Here is a 17,940-nt window from a genome sequence, read left to right on the forward strand (position 1 = left end):
TCCAAAATGGGGTCATTTGTGGCGTAGTTATACTGCCCTGGCAATTTAGGGGCCCATATGTGTGAGAAGTACTTTGCAATCAAAATCTGTAAAAAATGACCGGTGAAATCCGAAAGGTGCACTTTGGAATATGTGCCCCTTTGCCCACCTTGGCATCAAAAAAGTGTCACACATCTGGTATCGCCGTACTCAGGAGAAGTTGGGGAATGTGTTTTGGGGTGTCATTTTACATATACCCATGCTGGGTGAGAGAAATATCTGGGCAAAAGACAACTTTTCCCATTTTTTTTATACAAAGTTGGCATTTGACCAAGATATTTTTCTCACCCAGCATGGGTATATGTAAAATGACACCCCAAAACACATTGCCCAACTTCTCCTGAGTACGGCGATACCAGATGTGTCACACTTTTTTGCTGCCAAGGTGGGCAAAGGGGCACATATTCCAAAGTGCACCTTTCGGATTTTGCAGGGCATTTTTTACACATTTTGATTGCAAAGTTCTTCTCACACATTTGGGCCCCTAAATTGCCAGGGCAGTATAACTACGCCACAAGTGACCCCATTTTGGAAAGAAGACACCCCAAGGTATTCCGTGAGGGGCATGGCGAGTTCCTAGAATTTTTTATTTTTTGTCGCAAGTTAGTGGAATATGAGACTTTGTAAGGAAAAAAGAAAAAAAAAGAAAAATCATCATTTTCCGCTAACTTGTGACAAAAAATAAAAAATTCTAGGAACTCGCCGTGCCCCTCACGGAATACCTTGGGGTGTCTTCTTTCCAAAATGGGGTCACTTGTGGCGTAGTTATACTGCCCTGGCAATTTAGGGGCCCAAATGTGTAAGAAGTACCTTGCAATCAAAATGTGTAAAAAATGGCCTGCGAAATCCGAAAGGTGCACTTTGGAATATGTGCCCCTTTGCCCACCTTGGCTGCAAAAAAGTGTCACACATCTGGTATCGCCGTACTCAGGAGAAGTTGGGCAATGTGTTTTGGGGGGTCATTTTACATATACCCATGCTGGGTGAGAGAAATATCTTGGCAAAAGACAACTTTTCCCATTTTTTTATACAAAGTTGGCATTTGACCAAGATATTTTTCTCACCCAGCATGGGTATATGTAAAATGACACCCCAAAACACATTGCCCAACTTCTCCTGAGTACGGTGATACCACATGTGTGACACTTTTTTGCAGCCTAGATGCGCAAAGGGGCCCAAATTCTTTTTAGGAGGGCATTTTTAGACATTTGGATCCCAGACTTCTTCTCACACTTTCGGGCCCCTAAAAAGCCAGGGCAGTATAAATACCCCACATGTGACCCCACTTTGGAAAGAAGACACCCCAAGGTATTCAATGAGGGGCATGGCGAGTTCCTCGAATTTTTTTTTTTTTGCATAAGTTAGCGGATATTGATTTTATTTTTATTTTTTTTCTCACAAAGTCTCACTTTCCGCTAACTTAGGACAAAAATTTCAATCTTTCATGGACTCAATATGCCCCTCACGGAATACCTTGGGGTGTCTTCTTTCCGAAATGGGGTCACATGTGGGGTACTTATACTGCCCTGGCTTTTTAGGGGCCCTAAAGCGTGAGAAGAAGTCTGGAATATAAATGTCTAAAAATGTTTACGCATTTGGATTCCGTGAGGGGTATGGTGCGTCCATGTGAGATTTTATTTTTTGACACAAGTTAGTAGAATATGAGACAGGGGGGTGATCACCCATATAGACTCCCTGATCACCCCCCTGTCATTGATCACCCCCCTGTAAGGCTCCATTCAGACATCCGCATGATTTTTACGGATCCATGGATACATGGATCGGATCCACAAAACACATGCGGACGTCTGAATGGAGCCTTACAGGGGGGTTATCAATGACAGGGGGTGATCAGGGTGATCACCCCCCTGTCACTGATCACCCCCCCCCTGTAAGGCTCCATTCAGACATCCGCATGATTTTTTACGGATCCATGGATACATGGATCGGATCCACAAAACGCATGCGGACGTCTGAATGGAGCCTTACAGGGGGGTTATCAATGACAGGGGATGATCAGGGTGATCACCCCCCTGTCAATGATCACCCCTCCTGTAAGGCTCCATTCAGACATCCGCATGATTTTTTACGGATCCATGGATACATGGATCGGATCCACAAAACACATGCGGACGTCTGAATGGAGCCTTACAGGGGGGTTATCAATGACAGGGGGGTGATCAGGGAGTGTATATGGGTGATCACCCGCCTGTCATTGATCACCCCCTGTAAGGCTCCATTCAGACGTCCGCATGTGTTTTGCGGATCCGATCCATGTATCCATGGATCCGTAAAAATCATGCGGACGTCTGAACGGAGCCTGACAGGGGGGTGATCAATGACAGGGGGGTGATCAATGACAGGGGGGTGATCAATGACAGGGGGGTGATCAGGGAGTGTATATGGGTGATCACCCGCCTGTCATTGATCACCCCCCTGTAAGGCTCCATTCAGACGTCCGTATGCTTTTTGCGGATCCGATCCATGTATCCGTGGATCCGTAAAAATCATACGGACGTCTGAACGGAGCCTGACAGGGGGGTGATCAATGACAGGGCGGTGATCAGGGAGTTTATATGGGGTGATCATGGGTGATCAGGGGTTTATAAGGGGTTAATAAGTGACGGGGGGGGGGTGTAGTGTAGTGTAGTGTGGTGTTTGGTGCGACTCTACTGACCTACCTGAGTCCTCTGGTGGTCGATCCTAACAAAAGGGACCACCAGAGGACCAGGTAGGAGGTATATTAGACGCTGTTATGAAAACAGCGTCTAATATACCTGTTAGGGGTTAAAAAATTCGGATCTCCAGCCTGCCAGCGAGCGATCGCCGCTGGCAGGCTGGAGATCCACTCGCTTACCTTCCGTTCCTGTGAGCGCGTTCACAGGAAATCTCGCGTCTCGCGAGAAGACGCGTATATGCGTCCAGGAGGAATAAAGCAACCACCTCCCGGACGCATATACGCGTACAGCGGTCGGGAGGTGGTTAATGTGCGTGAGGGATCCGTAACAAAGTATTGTATGACTGTCTGGTGTCACTGACGTGAAAAATCACTGATGTGTGAATACTCACATTAAAGTCAATGGGTACATGTGCTGTCCATGGTAACCACATCCGCAATTCACTGACGCACGAAAGAGGCCTTAGTGCCTACAAATTATCGTTGCATTTTTGGGAATTTTATCATAATCACATTGACAAAGATGCCCATAGCATTTCATGGGGTCTGCACTGTATATACAGTATATATGCCTTGTGAAAGTATTTTGATAGCACTTTAGGACATAGGGCTTCGAGTTGCCCTTCAGGATTTTATTTTATTATTTTTTAGTTAGATTTAAAGGGGTATTCCATGACTTTACTACTGATGACCTGTCCTTAGGATATGCAATCAGTACCAGATCAGAGACGACTGACTCCCAGCACCCTCTCTGATCTGCTGTTTGAAAGAGCCATTATTGTGCAAAAAAATTGTTGTTGTTGTCCTTTTACGCTGCTCTCGGCAATTTGGAAAAGTTAGTGAAAAGGTGGGAATGGTGACTTCTAATTAGGCGCACACTAGATTTATCAACTGAGAAGTCACAAAAAAGGTTCAGTTTTACTCCAGTAGCGGGATGGTGTACAAAACCCAGACTTAGGCCTCTTGCACACAAACGTTTTTTTTTCCCGTGTACATTCCGTTTTTTGCGTTCCGTATACGGAACCATTCATTTCAATGGGTCCTCAAAAAAAACGGAATGCACTCTGTATGCATTCTATTTCCATTTTTTCGATCCGTTCAAAGATAGAACATGTCCTATTATTGTCCGCATAACGGACAAGGATAGGACTGTTGTATCAGGGGCCAGCTGTTCCGTTCCACAAAAAAATAGAATGTACACGGATGTCATCCGTATTTTTTGCGGACTGCAAAATACTGAAAAAGCCATACGGTCGTGTGCAATAGGCCTAACATCTCTAGACACAAGTTTTATGTTTAAAGATGGGCCAGATTTATCAAACGTGATATAAATTTGGTGCAAATTACGGCGGTGCAGACTCAAAGCAAAACTGAATTAAAACATTCCCCCACATTGTACGGAGCTGTCCAAGTTCCGGTGCACTGTAGTGCCTTTATTTAGTAGGTTGGCCGCGGTCGCAGGTGTCTGATCCCCAGTGATCTGATATTGATGACCTTTTCTAAGGATAAGGGCTTATGCACACAAATGTGTTATTTTTTGGAACATGTCTTATTATTGTCCGCATTATGGACCAGGATAGGACTGTTCTATTAGGGCCGGCTGTTCCGTTCCGCAAAGTGTGAAATGCACACGGGCATCACCCATGATTTGCGGATCACAAAGCATCCAACGGTCATATGCATGAGCCCTTAAAGTCTATGGGATGCCCCTTAATAGCATGGTAGAGAGGTCATTTATTGTATTTGCTCTTAGAAAACTATCACAGTATATTAATTAGCGGGGGGGGGGGGGGGGGGGGGCATGGTGCTGGTCATCCGTCACCCTCACGTTAAGTCTTTTATTTTGTTGGTCCCATTCAGGTAACCCATTTTTCAATATGGATGAAATTAAAGGCTTTGGACACCTTTTCTGACACCTGCAAATAGTTTCTTATCATTTTGCGTATTCAGCAAACATGCCGAATTCTCTGCCATATGTCATTCCCTGCTATCTGCTCCTTCTCTGTAGATTAGCAAGTAGTCAGATAGGGTTAGCTTAGAGTTGTAATCATGGAGACACATGGGTCAGCATAGGAGCTGCATACACAAAATGGTTATAAAGGAGTTTTTTTTCCAGGAGTAGAATATTGATGACCTGTTCTCAGAATAGGACATCAGGATCAGATCGATGGGGATCTGACCCCAGGCACACCTGCCGATCAGCTGATTGAAGAGCCTGCGGCGCTCCGATGAGCTCTGCTGCTTCTACCTAGCCAGTGACATCATCAGTTCCATGACATACAGACGTGGACAAAATTGTTGGTACCCTTTGGTCAATGAAAGAAAAAGTCACAATGGTCACAGAAATAACTTTAATCTGACAAAAGTAATAATAAATTAAAATTCTATAAATGTTAACCAATGAAAGTCAGACATTGTTTTTCAACCATGCTTCAACAGAATTATGTAAAAAAATAAACTCATGAAACAGGCATGGACAAAAATGATGGTACCCCTAACTTAATATTTTGTTGCGCAACCTTTTGAGGCAATCACTGCAATCAAACGCTTCCTGTAACTGTCAATGAGACATCTGCACCTCTCAGCAGGTATTTTGGCCCACTCCTCATGAGCAAACTGCTCCAGTTGTGTCCGGTTTGAAGGGTGCCTTTTCCAGACTGCATGTTTCAGCTCCTTCCAAAGATGCTCAATAGGATTGAGGTCAGGGCTCATAGAAGGCCACTTTAGAATAGTCCAATTTTTTCCTCTTAGCCATTCTTGGGTGTTTTTAGCGGTGTGTTTTGGGTCATTGTCCTGTTGCAAGACCCATGACCTGCGACTGAGACCAAGCTTTCTGACACTGGCTAGTACATTTCTCTCTAGAATTCCTTGATAGTCTTGAGATTTCATTGTACCCTGCACAGATTCAAGACACCCTGTGCCAGACGCAGCAAAGCAGCCCCAGAACATAACAGAGCCTCCTCCATGTTTCACAGTAGGGACAGTGTTCTTTTCTTGATATGCTTCATTTTTTCGTCTGTGAACATACAGCTGATGTGCCTTGGCAAAAACTTCGATTTTTGTCTCATCTGTCCACAGGACATTCTCCCAGAAGCTTTGTGGCTTGTCAACATGTAGTTTGGCATATTCCAGTCTTGCTTTTTTATGATTCGTTTTCAACAATGGTGTCCTCCTTGGTCGTCTCCCATGTAGTCCACTTTGGCTCAAACAACGACGGATGGTGCGATCTGACACTGATGTTCCTTGAGCATGAAGTTCACCTTGAATCTCTTTAGAAGTCTTTCTAGGCTCTTTTGTTACCATTCGGATTATCCGTCTCTTAGATTTGTCATCAATTTTCCTCCTGCGGCCACGTCCAGGGAGGTTGGCTACAGTCCCATGGATCTTAAACTTATGAATAATATGTGCAACTGTACTCACAGGAACATCTAGTTGCTTGGAGATGGTCTTATAGCCTTTACCTTTAACATGCTTGTCTATAATTTTCTTTCTGATCTCTTGAGACAGCTCTTTCCTTTGCTTCCTCTGGTCCATGTCGAGTGTGGTACACACCATATCACCAAACAACACAGTGATTACCTGGAGCCATATATATAGGCCCAATGGCTGATTACAAGGTTGTAGACACCTGTGATGCTAATTAGTGGACACACCTTGAATTAACATGTCCCTTTGGTCACATTATGTTCTGTGTTTTCTAGGGGTACCATCATTTTTGTCCATGCCTGTTTCATGAGTTTATTTTTTTACATAATTCTGTTGAAGCATGGTTGAAAAACAATGTCTGACTTTCATTGGTTAACATTTATAGAATTTTAATTTATTATTACTTTTGTCAGATTAAAGTTATTTCTGTGACCATTGTGACTTTTTCTTTCATTGACCAAAGGGTACCAACAATTTTGTCCACGTCTGTATGTGCAGCTCAGTCCTGGGCTGCAATACAAAGGACAGGCACTATACAGTGTATGGCGCTGTGCCTTTCAAACAGCTGATTGGTGGGGGTGCATGGAGTCGGACCGCCACGGATCAGATCCTGAGTAGGGATGAGTGAATCGACTTCGGATGAAACATCGGAATGTGATTCGCATAAAACTTCGTTCTAATACTGTACGGAGTAGGAGCTCCGTACAGTATTAGAATGTATTGTCTCCGATGAGCTGAAGTTATTGCTTCGCGAGACTTCGCGCAATAACTTTATAAATTAATTTATACTGTAAAAAAATATTTCCCGAACTTGGGTTCGGTTCCAAGTGCTACCTTGGAACCAAACCTGAGTTTGGGAAATGTTTTTTTACAGTACAAATCAATATTCTACTCCCTGAAAACCTCATTAATGAAGGCAGTTGCTTAATTTTTTTCAATTTTAGATGCATCGGAATAATAAAAAACAGTGTATACCACAATGAGAATCGACATAGTGCTGCCTGTATGGAACCTGGGTTTTTATATTGATTCGCTGTTTCTGTTAGTCTTTTATGTTGTCTGTTACATATACACTATACATTTTATTTTAGTGCTTAGTGTTGGCAGCTGTGTCATCCTTCTTCTAATATGCAATGAATTATTAAGAAATGGAGCGTGCCTGGTATCTTATGTAGATTGCAATTAGCTCAGACAGGAGGTTTAATAGGAGTAACTCTCTTCCATTGAGATGTAACCAAGGGAACAGCCACAGACGGAGACCACGGCGAGCACTGTTTGGCAGATTCCCCAGTGGTTTGATCTCGGTGTATAGTGCTTTATGCCTGTATTGTTATAGGGGTTGTCCGGGCTTTTACTATTGATGACTTATCCTTGGGTTAGATCATCAATATCAGATCAGTGGAGGTCCGACACCCGGCACCCCCACTGATCAGCTGTATGAGGAGACGGCGAGCACGTCTTTTTTTTGGCGGGGCTACGGAACAGACATACAGATGAGGACAGCACACGGTCTGCTGTCCGCATTTTTTGTGGACCCATTGAAATGAATGGGTCTGCATCCTATACGCACAAAAAACGGAACAGACACAGAAGCAAACAACGTTCGTGTGCATGTAGCCTAAGGCATGGGCTACATGGCCAGTTCTTCTCTGCACAAGAAGGTGACATGGGTTGCACTTTTTTTCTCTACATAGAAGTCATTGCAAACTTTTCACATTTTTCTTTCATTACGCATTTTGTACAAAAAACAAACAAACAGCGTAATACAGTACTGGCAATGTGTATGAGATTAGACAAATCTCATGTGCGTTTTGCAGAAATTGAGCTGCCATGCAGATTTTAACATCTGCCGCATGTCAATTGTTGTTGCATTAATTTTTTGGGGGCCGGATTTGACCCTTTTCAATGGACGGTGGGATCTGTGGCAAAACCGCATCATATCAAATGCGCCAAAACCACAATAAATAGTGCAGATTTGTGTGCCTTTTTGGGTGCAGATTTCTACAGCCATCCTTATAGAGTATTATAGTAAGATAATATTATTGTGTTGGCCAAAAGTTTAATTCCTGTGACAGAGAACCTTGTGCAACTTCGGATGTCAAGGCCTCATGCACACGACCGTATTTTTTTATGGTTCGGACATAGACCCATTCATTTCTATGGGGGACCGCTAAAAATGCGGACAGCACACGCATGTCATTCATGTCCTGTCAGTAACTGTGTGTCGTTCTGCAAATTATAGAACATGTCATTCCTGTCTGTTTCACACATTTCTACTGTCGCGAAAACTGCAACATGCACAAAGCCAGTATCTGTATTTTTTCCAGAACACGAAATAAATGCGGTCGTGTACATGAGGCGTTATCCTTCTGATTCTGAAGTTGCTGTACCGTACATCCTGGTTATGAGTGTGAATGCAGCCTGATAATATTTATCCTTCAGTCTTCGCTTCAAAGGGAATTGTGAAATCTGATGCTTTTGTAAAGCACAGAAGGAAAAAACATGGAATAAAAAAAGTTATTTTTCTAAGTAATCCTTACGGGGAGCAGGTCACATATGCATGCCATTATTTATGTCTGTATAAAATCTGTAACAAATGGGTATTCATACATACTACATGGTTGTTTCTCATAAGGGGTTGCCAATGATTAGCATAGCTGCTTTCTTCCAAAAACAGCGCCACCCCTGTTTACAGGTTGTATGCAGCATTGCAGCTCAGCCCAATTTAATTCAGTGGAGCGGAGATACATAACCACTACTTGTGGAATAAAGCAGCTATGTTTTCCTAAAAATCCTGTCTAGCCCCTTAATAGATGTATCAGATGAGCTGTACACAAAGAATATGTGTATGCGTTGTGTTAGCAAAGACATGAAGCGTAACAAAATCATATGCAATAAACTGGTCATAAACCATTCAACAGCTGTCTCCACTCCATAAAATATGCATTTAGCTCAAGCAAGTCTGGTTATTGAGCAGGGAGTGGGAACTGAACTGCTTTTAGGGGGGTCTTTTACATAGGACGAGGCAGAAGGCAATGATCGGGAGCAAACTCTTCATTCCTGATCAGCTGCCTTTACATGCAGCAGTCATCCTGACTGTAAGGGGATGAATGATCTCTACTGATCGTTCATCCCCATACAGTATTATTGTTTGTGGGCAGCAGATCCTGGTTTACAAAGGATTTTTAGGTGCTGCATCATCTGATGAATAATTGTTAACGCTGGGCAATTATCAGGAATGAACATTCACCCCAATACATATTTTAATCCTTGGTCCATTTAAAAAGGCCTTTATACATCACTTATTGTATCTCCTGAAGGTCAGGCCTTTCAAAATGCAGCATACTTGATCCTTCTTTCTTTTTGCTGCTCCCAATACACATTAGACTACTTTCACACTGGCGTTTTTGTTTCCGTTTGTGAGATCCGTTCAGGGCTCTCAGTTGGTCCAAAACGGATCAGTTTTGCCCTAATGCATTCTGAATGGAAAAGGATCCGCTCAGAAGGCATCAGTTTGCCTCCGATCAGTCTCCATTCTGTCTGACGAAACTGAGCCAAACGGATCCGTCCTGAAACACAATGTAAGTCAATGGGGATGGATCCGTTTTCACTGGCACAATAGAAAACATATCCGTCCTCCAATGACTTTCAGTGGTGTTCAAGACGGATCCGTCTTGGCTATGTTAAAGATAATACAAACTGATCTGTTCTGAACGGATGCAGACGGTTGTATTATCTGAACGGCTCTGTCTGTGCAGATCCATGACGGATCCGCACCAAACGCGAGTGTGAAAGTAGCCCAAGATCGTCAGGAAATTCTGCTGAAATGATACAGTGACATATCTAATGTGTACGGTCAACCTTATGTTGGCTATGCACATCGGAGAGCTGTGGGGCGAGCTCTGGTTCTGCCTCACTCCTCTGTCAGCAGCTTACAATACAAGGATCAGGCATAATCAAATGCAACAGCCCGATCCTGCTCTCCCCTGACATTTGCCAAAAGGTGAGAGTCAGGAGGCTCCATACACGTTAGGGCTCATTCGCAATTTTGCGGAACAGGTGCGGACACATTCATTTCAACGCAAAAAAGACAGAGCATGTCCTATTCTTATCCGCAATTGCAGACAAGAATGGGCACTTTCTATTATAATGGAGACCATGTGCGGTCCGCAAATTGCAGAATGCACACAGGCCGGTAACCATGTTTTGCGGACCGCAAAACACTACGGTCGTGTGAATGTAGCCTTAGAGAGTTATCCAGTCCCAGCAGGTTTAGTCAAAATACCGTACATCCAAGACCTCGTGCACACGACTGTGTCCATTTTGCGGTCCTCAAATCAGGGATCCACAAAACATGGATCCCGGCCGTGTGCATGTCACCATTTTTTTTTTCAAACTCCTGTAGAAATGTCATATCCTTGTTTGCAAAACGGACAAGTATAGGACATGTTCTATGTTTTTTGCGGGGCTGCAGAACAGATCTACGGATGTGGACAGCACACAGTCTGCTCTCCGCATCTTTTGCGCCCCCACTGAAATTAATGGGGCTGCATTCGATCCGCAAAAAAAGCTGATCAGATGCGGACTGAAAATACAGTCATAGGCATTAGGTGTTTGTGTATGGCCAGCTTGAGGGCTCATGCACACAGGATATTATGGCTCCTGCAATGGGCTCACACTGTACTGAGTTTTTTTTTTTTTTTTTTTCACAAAATCATTAAAACGGTTGACCCATGAAGAACATTGATCAACTATCCACAGAAAAGGTGATAATTGTATGATCACCACGGTTTGACTGCTGGGACCCCCAGCGGTCATGAGAATAGGGCCCCATGGGAATGGAGTGGCGGTGTGCATAAGGGACCACTGCGCCATTCACTCCAAATGAGACTGCCAAGTGCAGCACTTTGCCGTCTCTAGTTACACATGCACTCAGGGACCCCCAATTCTCATGATTGCTGTGGATTCCAGTGGTCGGAAACCTGGTGATCGTACATTTATACCTTAATCCTGTTGTTTGTGAGACATCTACATTAAGAAAGAAAACATAGGATGTCCCTTTGCATGCCATGTTATAGAGGCGTTCAGTCCTAGGAGCAATGCTTGGGCAAAGCACGGACATGGTTGGCGCAGTTGCTGGACAAAAACACAGCATTGCCTAATCTTTTCTGACCTCTTTAATTGGACACGTTCATCGAATGTTTTTATCACATATTAACAAATACACTCACCTAAAGAATTATTAGGAACACCTGTTCTATTTCTCATTAATGCGTTTATCTAGTCAAACAATCACATGGCAGTTGCTTCAATGCATGTAGGGTTGTGGTCCTGGTCAAGACAATCTCCTGAACTCCAAACTGAATGTCAGAATGGGAAAGAAAGGTGGGCTACAACAGCAGAAGACCCCACCGGGTACCACTCATCTCCACTACAAATAGGAAAAAGAGGCTACAATTTGCACAAGCTCACCAAAACTGGACTGTTGAAGACTGGAAAAATGTTGCCTGGTCTGATGAGTCTCGATTTCTGTTGAGACATTCAAATGGTAGAGTCCGAATTTGGCGTAAACAGAATGAGAACATGTATCCATCATGCCTTGTTACCACTGTGCAGGCTGGTGGTGGTGGTGTAATGGTGTGGGGGATGTTTTCTGGGCACACTTTAGGCCCCTTAGTGCCAATTGGCCATCATTTAAATGCCACGGGCTACCTGAGCATTGTTTCTGACCATGTCCATCCCTTCATGACCACCATGTACCCATCCTCTGATGGCTACTTCCAGCTGGATAATGCACCATGTCACAAAGCTCGAATCCTTTCAAATTGGTTTCTTGAACATGACAATGAGTTCACTGTACTAAAATGGCCCCCACAGTCACCAGATCTCAACCCAATAGAGCATCTTTGGGATGTGGTGGAACGGGAGCTTCGTGCCCTGGATGTGCATCCCTCAAATCTCCATCAACTGCAAGATGCTATCCTATCAATATGGCCAACATTTCTAAAGAATGCTATCAGCACTTTGTTGAATCAATGCCACGTAGAATAGAGGCAGTTCTGAAGGCAAAAGGGGGTCCAACACCGTATTAGTATCGTGTTCCTAATAATTCTTTAGGTGAGTGTATATGAAAGTACTGTAATTTTTGCTTTTTAAAAAATGACATCCGTCCGCCCACTTTTGAAGTCACTCCATGTATCCTGCTTCCTGGCCTGGCTCTTTAAGGCCCCTTTCACACGGGCGAGTTTTCCGTGCGGGTGCGATGCGTGCGGTGAACGCATTGCACCCGCACTGAATCCTGACCCATTCATTTCTATGGGGCTGTGCACACGAGCGGTGATTTTCACGCATCACTTATGCGTTGCGTGAAAATTGCAGCATGCTCCTCTTTGTGCATTTTTCACGTAACGCAGGCCCTATAGAAATGAATGGGGTTGCGTGAAAATCGCATGCATCCGCAAGCAAGTGCGGATGCGGTGCGATTTTCACGCATGGGTTCTATGTGACAGTCTATTCACTGTATTATTTTCCCTTATAACATGGTTATAAGGGAAAATAATAGCATTCTGAATACAGAATGCTTAGTATAATAGTGCTGGAAGGGTTAAAAATAATAAAAAAAAGTTAACTCACCTTCTCCTCTTGTTAGCGTAGATCCCGGTCTGTTCTTTAGCTGTGGCTGAAGGACCTTTGATGACGTCAGATCACATGCTCTATCACCATGGTGATGGACCATGTGATTGGAGCATGTGATCTGACATCACCTCAGGTCATTCAGTCCACAGCTAAAGAACAGACCGGCATCTACGCGAACAAGAGGAGAAGGTGAGTTAACTTTTTTATTATTTTTAACCCTTCCAGCACTATTATACTAAGCATTCTGTATTCAGAATGCTATTATTTTCCCTTATAACCATGTTATAAGGGAAAATAATACAATCTTCAGAACATCAATCCCAGACCCGAACTTCTGTGAAGAAGTTCGGGTCTGGGTACCAAACATGCGTGATTTTTCTCACGCGAGTGCAAAACGCATGACAATGTTTTGCACTCGCGCGGAAAAATCGCGCATTTTCCCGCAACGCACCCGCCTCTTATCCGGGCAAAAAACATGACGCCCGTGTGAAAGAGGCCTAAAGGGGTATTCCGGTTAGGGCTCATGCACATGAGCGTGTGTGCCCTGTGCTGCGGTCTGCAATGCACGGACACCGCTCATGTACACGCTGTTTGCGGATGCGGACCCACTGACTTGAATGGGTCTGCAAGACATAGTCCACACTGCAAAAAAATAGGACGTTACATTTTTTTTGAGGTGCAGATGCACAGACCAAAATTCCACAGAAGCGCTTCATAGTGCTTACGTGGGCTTCCGATCCGTGCCTCCACTCCATATCTTGAGGATTACTGACCCATTTAAGTCAGTGGGTCTGTATCCGTGATATGTGGCGCGCACACAGCCTGTGCCCGTATATTGTGGACCCGTACGGGGCACACACATGATCCCTTAGAAAAAGTTATTAGATCAGTGGGGGTCCTACCACTGGGACTCTCCCCAATCTAATGGTTAAACTTTTTAACCAGAATAGCCCTTTAACATCCTCTTTTGTTTGAACTTTTCGCATTGGAAACAGCCACGCTTGTCTTTCTCAGTCGGACCATTCACTCTGCCCAGACAGGAGAGGGGGTGACTTATTTAGGGCATCACACATTACGCTGATAAGTACAATACTCTTCTATGGCCATTCTCATCTAGTCCCATCAGAAGAACAACATACTGTCATACCAATTCTACATCTACTATTATACTAGCAGATAGCATCTTCCCCTCACAGCAGTAGTAGACTGACTATAGATTACCTTTCTGTATAGTAGTTTTAGCTCTGTTGACCATTCCAATATTTTATTTTTTTAATGGCACAGTACTGCTGTAATAAAAAACAAGCAAAAGTATTCTAAAATAAAATTGTTTTCTGTGAATATTGACTTTAAAAAAAAAATACCCCTTTCTGATGGAAGTGTTGCTTTATTAAAGGATTGTGAGCCCCCATATTCTGTATCTGTCCCACTGGGGACAGATACAGTTCTGTGGAATATGTTGGCTCTATAAGAATAAAGGATAATTAAAAAGTCAACACCAGTCCCTTTATACAAATAGACATTTTATGATTCTCAAAAACGTGACAATGTTACATTTCTATCAAATAAGTGACTTTAATATCCATTAAAAACAGTTATGAAACACTTAACAAAACAGAAATCTTAAAGGCTCAAAGTACAAAAAAAATAATAATAATTAAAACAGAAAACATTGCGTTTCTGAGCATGCTACAAATAGACGCTGAGCTTTCCATACTAAAGGTTATAGTACTTCACCAAAATCACCAACATTTTGTGAAAATAGGAGGAGGAGGTGAGTGAAAGTGTGTCTTCCTGAGTTTACGGCTTTAACAAAAGCGGCATTCTGTAGTCTGCAAGGAAATTCATCCGGTGAGCTCCGAGGTGCTCTGTGCCTCGTACCTCACTTTTCTGAATATGGGTTCATCCATTGCATGACGACGATGCACAGCGCACAATTACTGCCCAGCCTTAACATTATGAGACTGATGCATCGTTTTTATGTAAAAAAATTAAATAATTAAACGGTTTCGCCATTTCAAAGCGTACAAATAGCTCTGCTACACGATTCCAGTGACTGTAACAGGAGCGGTCATTTAAAGCAACACTCCGGGAAGAAACGGACACACAGTTATGCGTATTGAAGGGGCTGAGGGGGGAATCCCTGTGTAACACCTCCCCCTCCCCTCTCAATCAGACCCTGCACTAGCATAGCTGTGTATCGGGAATTTTTAAAATAAGTGTTTAATATAGTAATGTCCTCCAAAAAGACAAACCAAGTTTCTTTGTATTAAAGTGCCTATACGCGAGAGTAAAGTTGTCAAATGTGCCGATTACAGTTGGATCATCCAACGGTGTATGCGAATGATGGTGGAGATGGACGGCGGGGGGGGGGGGGGGGGGGGCGGGGTGACATATTAAGCCTGTTGAATTTCAACACCAAATCCCATTCTAAAGCGAGATAAGCCCCACCAGCCTGTTCCCCACTCTGTATATGGGGGAGTCAGGTAGAAGAATTGTCACTGAAGACGTAATCGGCTGACCGCAACTGAAGGTGACAACTACTGTGAACAAAAGGAAATTGGCTTCACAGCAGCCACGTGGGGCATAGGAAGTTGCTGACTCACTGACTTCAATGAGACAGTATATAGATAATTGCGCAGGGAGGGGAAGGAGGCGAGCTCTATCACTCATGGTTGTGGCTATGTGGCACTCACACAGGTGTAAGGCCTGTTACACGAGAAATGATAACTGTGCTATTCCCAAATGCCCAAGGTAGGCTTTCAGCTTAAACATTGAATTCACTTGAAGCAAGCAAGCAGAGTTCTTGTAAAATACTGAGGAAGTTAAAGGAGTTGCAATAAGCTTTATTAATTACCTAGAAAATAAAAAAATCGTCCTAAAGGCTCATCCACACGGCCGTGCCTGTATTTCAGTCCGCAATATGCAGGCACCAGCCGTGTGCTCACTGCATCACAGATGCCGACCCGTTCGCTTGAAGCACTACGGGGTGCTTCCGCGGGGTTTCTCTCCGTACCTCTGCACCGCATAAAAATAGAACATGTTTTTGCGGTGTAGACTCATCACGGACCCAGTCAAGTTGAATGCGTTTGGATCCGTCTGCGGAATCCACACGGATGTTGCCAGCACATGGGGGACCTCAACGGCCATGTGCATGAGCCCTAATTCAGAAAATGATTCCACCTTGGTGGAGCCTTCTTTTGTATATTAGGGAATTGCATTTACAGCATTTTCCTAATATATACCTGTTACCTGAGTAAACCCTTTTATGAGAATTTCAAAGCTCTGTTGAACAGTGAGCAGCAGGGATTGTCTAAAGGCCGCTTTCAGGATTTTGAATACAACATAAGATTATATGACGCACCTTAGGGGAAAAAATAAATAAAAAAATCATACAATGGCCGGTATTGCAATGCCATAATGTAGAGGTTAAAGCGGTGGTCTCCATCAATGAAGCCCAGGGTGGAGGCCGAGGGAAGCTTCATTCTAAACTATGACTTCCTGAAACTCAATCGTGTAAACTTAAACAAACTCAAAAAAATATTGTTTATTTTTTTATTTTATTAAAATGATCCATAATCCCTAATAACACGGGGCTTCCCCCAATGTCTTTTCAGTAGCATTAGCAGCAAAAACTCTTCTTCCCATAGAAACCAGGGGGAATTAGGCCGGGTACAAGAATTTTATATGAGGGATAATGGGGCTAAATATGTGCAAAAATAATAAACTGCTCTGTAAAAACAAAAATAGCAAAATGGTGAAAATTTTTATAAATTTAACTACTGAAACAGGACAAATACAAATTGCCGCCGTGTGTCAACACTGGATGTTACAGAAACCTTAAGGCCTCATGCACACGGCCGCCGTTTTGGTGGCTCGGATGCGGACCCATTCATTTCAATGGAGCCGCAAAAGATGCGGACAGCACTCCGTGTGCTGTCCGCATCCATGGCTCCGTTCCGTGGCCCCGCAAAAAAAATATAACATGTCCTATTCTTGTCTGCGATTTGCGGACAAGAATAGGCATTTATATTGCCGGCGCCTGTTCCGTTCCGCAAATTGCGGAAGGCAACACGGGCGCCTACCGTTTTTTGCGGATCCGTGCATTAGGCCTAAAAATGTGAAGGAAGAAAAAAATAAAAAATAATCTTCCCAAAAATGAACTTGTGGAAGTTTCTGGTAACACAGACGGAAAATACAAGGTGAGGGGTCACTTTTTTCCTTCGGGTCAGTGTGATCGTATACGAAATGGAGGCGTCTGTTTGAAAGTCTATAGAAGCCTGCCTGACCCAATACACCACTTTCCTCCCATACAGCAGGCAAGGTCCGCTATACCGGTAGCTTCCATGTTACCGTACCACGTGGACTATGGGACTAATGCGAGCACTGTACTGGGTCACCTCATAGAAGTGAATGGCGTGGCGGATGAACCGCCACACCACTGCTCTATTCTCATAAGGCGGCACTTGAAAAAAGTGCCCTGTCCATTCTAGATGCGGATTCCTTGTCCAGAATTTCTACTGAAAACGGCTAGGAATGATAATGCTCGCCAAAACCGCAGTATAATACGTCCGTTACAAAATCCAGTTTATCATACTGGTAAATTAAAACTTTACTTTTATTAGAGAATTAAGAAAATATTATCAAAGGAAAAAAGAAAAATACGCCAGGGAAAAAAAAATGCAATAAAACCTTCCAGAGCTGAAAATACTCAGCCTTAGGCCTCTTGCACATGACCGTATGTATTTTGCGGCCCGCAATAAAAAAAGGATCTGCAAAAAATACGGATGACGTCCGTGTGCATTCTGTATTTTGCGGAACGGAACAGCTGACCCCTAATAGAACAGTCCTATCATTGTCCGTAATGCGGACAATAATAGGACATGTTCTATTTTTCTGCGGAACGGAAATACGGAAATGGAATGCACGCGGAGTACCTTCCGTTTTTTTTTTTTTGCAGACTTGTTGAAATGAATGGTTCCGTATATAGTCCTCAAAAAAACGGAAGGGAAACGGAATGAAAATACGTTAGTGTGCAAGAGGCCTTAGAGCAGGAATCAGCAACCTTTGGCAACTACAACTCCTAGCATGTTCAGAGAACAGCCAAGCAAGCGTGCATGATGGGAGATTAGTTTCACAACACCTCGAGGTGCTGACCCCTG

Source organism: Bufo gargarizans, chromosome 4 (assembly GCF_014858855.1).
Source record: "Bufo gargarizans isolate SCDJY-AF-19 chromosome 4, ASM1485885v1, whole genome shotgun sequence".
Lineage (NCBI taxonomy): Eukaryota > Metazoa > Chordata > Amphibia > Anura > Bufonidae > Bufo > Bufo gargarizans.